Below are 6000 nucleotides of genomic sequence, written 5' to 3'. Positions count from 1 at the left end.
TCACTGTTACATGGCTATGCCTTGTTTTCTTTCTTTGTCCTTGCTCCCTTCATTCTTTCCTACCTTTCTTCTTCAACTTTTCCTTTCTATCCTTATTTTCTCCTTCCTTCTCTTGTTCCCTCTCTCTCTCCTTCTGTTTCTTTTTCTCCTTTCCTTCCTTCCTTCCTTCCTTCCTTCCTTCCTTCCTTCCTTCCTTCCTTCCTTCCTTCCTTCTTTCCTTCTTTCCTTCCTTCCTTTTTTTCTTTCTTGGTATCTCTCTCTTCCTTTCTTTGGTCTAAATCGGGAGCAGTGGCACCTACCCAACTACTTTGGTAGAAATAAAGTGGATGGAAATTTGAGGACAATTTGAGAGATTAGCATCATCAATATGAAGTTTTGTGTGAGGGCAACAGGAAAGATACACTGAGAGCATCTGTGGCATTGGCTATGCAGCCATGGAAAGGTTGCAAGATGATGAAATAGGGAACTCAGGAGGAAAACCTTCCCTGTAGAAAGGAGCTCCTCCAGCATTTGGGTCATGCAAGGACACCTAGAAGTCATTTTACCTAGACTAGTTTCAGAAAGGTTCATCTCCAGACAAGCTTTGAGTAACTGGAGAGCAGTGGACCAGAAGAGATGACTCAAAATAAACTTACATATCTATAGCCACCTGATTTTTAGCAGTGTCATAACATAACCTGGAGAAAAGAATGTCACTTCAAAAACTGTGCATGGGAAAACTGGACATCTGCATATAGAAGACTTAATGTACTTTGCTTATCTCAGCAATACTAAATTAAATCTAAAATTGATCCAATATATGAGAGTGAGATGTGAAATTTTGAAACCACCATGAGAAAACAAGGAAAAATATTTGAAGATAAGGTCACAGATAATCATTTATAAACAGGATTCCTATTGCATATGGCCAAAATAAGATATGTGGCACTTCTTCCAATTATGCTGTCTTGTTATCAATAGAGAAATACATTCATATATATGTGTGTATATATGCCATATCTGGGGGATGAAATCAGTGTCTGAATGCCGTCCTTGATCTTCATTTGTATTCAAAGCTAGCATACTATCCCTTTAGCCCAAGATGCACTGTTGGGTTTTTGAGAGTTTCCTGCTCAGGTTGGCTTTGAATTTCAATCTTTAATCTCAACCTCCTCAATAGCTTGGATTGCAGGTTTGAGTCACCAGTGCATAGGAGGAAAAGAAATATAAAATAAGGAAATTTGTATTCCATGTTTTTTGTGTTGTTGTATTGTTTTGCATCTGATTTTTTAAATGAAGAATATTCTTGGGACCTTTGGCCTAGGGATAGAATGCTTGCCTAGCATGCACGAAGACTTGGGTTTGATACCTCGTTACCTCAATACATAGAAATGGTTGAAGTGGTGCTGTGACTCAAGTGGTACTGTGCTAACATTGAGTAAAGGACAATGCTCAGATACTGATTTCAAGCAAAAAAAAAGTTCCTTGACTTGTTTTTCACATTTGTAAGATCATGGGCAATTTGTAATATTTCCACACAATTTCTAGCTTCTTACAGTTTCCTTTAACACTAATTTCTAGCTTCTTATAGTTTCCAATAACACTAATATGTGGCTTCTTATAGTTCCCTCTAACACTTAATCAAGTTTAATTTTTTATGATCCCTGATTGATAGACAAAAATTAGACTCAAATGTAAGTGAGTCACAATGCTATCACTTAAAGAGAATGTTTTGAGATTTTGGGAAGAAACAACCTTCCTGGGCAATCAGGTATCTCAATCCATCATTAGGACCATCGTAATTGCTTGTGGGAGCTCAAGACCCTATTTCTTCTCTGATTTTCTGCAGAATTGTGTCTTTTGGGGTCTTCCTCTTGAAACCAGAGAATTCCACACTTCTTGTTCCAGCTTCTCTGCTTCCCTAGGAGTTAAGAAACTAATGACTACACTAATTTTCTATGTTGAATGAAGTTCTGCTAGAAGAATCTGGACTGGCTTCTATTTTCTTGTGTGAATCACAAATGATACCTTTATATGAGAAGTCATGGCCATGTCTGTGCTTCATGGACAGAAGATGAGAAAAGGGACAGAAATGCAGAGAAGCCTTCACAGAAACTTGAACCAAAAGCTAGAAATAGAGTTAAGAGCCAGTGTATATGAGAAGCACCCTCAGCAGGTGGAGGCAGCAGGAGGAGCAGCTAGGGCAGCCCAGCCTCTCACTTCTACTTCCCTCTTTATTTCTACCAATCAAAGTAGGTGGGCTTGCAGTTCGGAGCCAGTTCACAAACTTAGACTCAATATTATTAAAATACCAAACTATAAGACATGATTCTACGTATCATTTGTTTGATTTTCATTCTTTTCCTTCTCCTTAGCATACATCTTTAATGATGTTTCTAGAAGTGCTCCAGGAATCTATTTACACTTTCAGTTTGACCACATAAATAGAACCTTATGCCTTTACTCTCCAAAAGGACTATTTAGTAAAACTCTATTAAGTATTATTACTTCCTCATTCTACTCTGATGTCATTCTATCGATTTGGTATGTTAGTCAAATCAGTTTACTTGGGTGATGCAATCAAGATTTAGAGCTGAGGAAACCACAAAATTAGCCTGAAACTCTAGTCCTGTTGTAGTGATCATGAAGATGAAAGGTCCAAGTACAAATGCAAGGCAATACAGGTGTTGGAATTGTTCCATTCAATAGGAATCCAATGGTCAGGACAACCTTCCTGGGGAGGACTTAGTGTGGAACACAAGGATGCCTGCCACTTGATTGGCTCTGATTGCCTCCCTTTATTAGCAGGAAAAGGCAGTGAGTGGTGTGGGAGAATGGTTTCTTCGATGAGAGCTGGTATATAAGGTCTGAGCCAGAACCTACAGCCTGGTGTTGTAACTCTTCATTGTCACTCAGGACCCCTCCTCTTTGCCAAAATCACATATTTGGCATCTCATAGGGAAAACATATCCTAGGCCACAAATTATTCTGTGGCCACTCAGTTCTCAAAATCCATGATTAAGCTATACACATCTTTCTCTAACTACTATACTGTACCTGAGGAGGGCAGTCACTTTAATTTCCTACTAAAATTGACCTTTAAGCATATGAAAGTGGGCCATCTTTGTGGATATTGTGGATATTGGAGGAAATATTGACTGTCTAGACACTAGGACTCCATACAAACAGTACTAAAGATTGTGATGTGACAAGTCGGCCACCAGAGGGCAAGAAAAACTCACAATCTGCAAGGCCCAGAGTATGGCTCTTGAAAGTCTTTGAGAGCAGGAGGGCTGCTTCCTTCTCCACAGAACTGAGGCTGGCAAGCTCGCTGCTCAGCAACTATTGTGCACCTGTCCCGGAAACACTGCTCACACTGCCATGCTTTTCTGTGGGTCTCTGACTATTTTCTACTTCATGTGATCTGTATCAAGCACACCCTGACACTGGTGCCCCTTTTCAGCAGGATTCTGGGAATGGAGCAAGAAGTCCATTTCAATGGTGGACCCAGATAAGAGAGAACAGGAGCTGCCTCTGAAGTGCAACAAGTCTTCCACTTGATTGGCTCTGATTGCCAATCAAGCATGGCTTGGCCTTGTGAATCCTCAGCAGGACAGAACACACTGAAAGCCTCATCTTCTAAGAGGTTCAGGGGAGAGATTAAGTGTCACATAACCATAAGTGGAAGAAATTAGAGATAGAGTTTGAAATTTGAGTGCTATGGCAGAACCTGTTTGAAAATTCTCAGCAATGGACGAGACACACAATATACCTAAACTTTACACACTTGATGCACATGACCTCCTCATGTGTGAGGAGAAGACATGCTGGCTGACAGGAGACTGTGGATGAGGTACATTTGCTGACTTTCCTCATGGTTGGTGAGAACGGCAGGGAAGTCAGCCAGCCACACAGAGCAGGCAAACTCTGAGCTCCTGATGACTCAGTCTCTCCACCTGCGCATGGCCTTCAGGCTGGGCTCAACCCCAGGGAGTGAGGAACATTTTCCTCCACTGCAGACAAGGCCACCACAGGGCAGGGCTTCTGCCACCCCCAGGTTCTCAGCTCCATCACCCTAGAAGTTGACTGCTTCTTTCTGAGCCCAGAGCAAGAATGTCAGCCCTGGACAGAGGATACTGACACAAATCTATCCAGTTCATTTGAGTGCCTGAATGTTGAGGTCAGCCTTCACATCTGCACACTGGCTAAAACTATATAAATAAATAGAAAAATGACTTCACAGTCACCTTTTTATAACTGTTGTTCCTAACTCACCACAGTAAATGCCCATGGCATTTGTCTTCTTCCTCTTACCTAGACCCAGGATTGTGAATCAATAGACTCTCAGAATGTGTAGATTGTGTGGTGTTGAAGTTGAAAGCAATTATTGAATCTGGGTTGGAGGGTCCAAAGAAAGGCATTAAATGGCAACTGATGGGTCATATTTTACTCCTTATTTAATCCAGATCCAAGATGTTGTTCAGAGTTATTGCTACTGGCCTAAGAAGAGATCCTGATTCTCCACTTCTGTCTCCTACAGATGCAAACAGCAATAGTGGCATCTGGGCAGGCATGATGTTTTCACTCACTAGGAAAGGATAAAAGACAGGAGTGGTTATAACTGAGTAGCCCTGATGTCTTTATATGTAATGCCCTCATGGATCATCCTGTATCATTTCATGTTGAGGACCTTTGAGAAGCATTATCAAATGATATAAAGGTGACAAAATATGAGAGATTTCAGATTAGGGAAAGTACAGTTTATTAGATACTGTGGACAGAAGACATCACCTAAAATTTCAATCATGAAAAATTTGAGAGTCAGCATTGAGGAATCAGACTAAAACTGCATCTACAAAAATTACTTCAACATAATGGAAATATTTTGGAAAAAATCATATTAAGTGAAGTAAGCCAGACCCAAAGGAACATAGGCTCAATGGTTTCCCCTATTTGTAATAATTACTACACATCTAAGACTCACCTAGCAAAGGATTACAATAGTATAAAACCTAGATACATGAGGTCACATAGAATGAGGATAAATGAAAGGTGCTCTAAGGACATGGAAACAAGAGATTTATCTTGTGTGATTATTGTTCTTAATATGCTCTGTTATTTCTCTTCTCCTTTGTTGCCCTTTGGTTAATCTCATATCATTACCGTATCTAAATTCATTATCTGGCACATAGTATATATGTTTATTTATTTGAAATAGGAAAGGGAAGGGGGAAAACAATATGATTGGGAGAGTTTGGGGCAGAGAAATAGGGACAAAAAACATGAGAAGGGGTATCAATGTGTGAGAAGTAACGCACCCACTATCTGGTGGATGTAACTGTAACCACTCTATATACTACATCGATAATAAAAAATAAAATGAAAAAAATTACTTCAAGTTATATGCAATGGCCATAATTAAAAATACCACAAAATACTTTTCAATTCATTCAATATGTTCTCTATTCTTTTTTCTTAAAAAAATTAAATAGTTGGGCACCTATGACTCGGTTTTGTGATCTTAGCTATTCAGTACACTGAGCACAAGGACTACAACTTGAAGCCAGCCTAGGTAGGAAAGTCTATGAGACCAAACTAATTCCCAATCAACCATGCAAAATCTGGAAGTGCTCAAGTGGTATAGCAGCGTGCTAGGCACCAGGACAGCATCCACTCTCTGATTTCATGCCTTCAGCTTCAGGATGAGTGCACATGCACACACACACACACACACACACACACACACACACACACACACACACTAACATATTCAGAAATGAAACATTTTAGCCAGGTGCCAATGTATAATATCTGTCAACCAACCTACTCATGAATGTGATATACAAGAATGGGTGTTGAAAGACATCCTGTGCAAAAAATAAAAATCCATGAGAATTTTACCTCCAATTAATCACTCAGAACCTGCAATTGAAAGTGTGGCTCCTCTGGTAGAGCATTAATCTTTCAGGAAAGAGCTAAGAGCCAGTACTCAGACGCTTCGTTCAAGTCCCAAGTACAAAC

Source organism: Megascapheus bottae, chromosome 7 (assembly GCF_031878675.1).
Source record: "Megascapheus bottae isolate mThoBot1 chromosome 7, mThoBot2.hap1, whole genome shotgun sequence".
Classification (NCBI taxonomy): Eukaryota; Metazoa; Chordata; class Mammalia; order Rodentia; family Geomyidae; genus Megascapheus; species Megascapheus bottae.
This window is presented reverse-complemented; position numbering follows the sequence as displayed.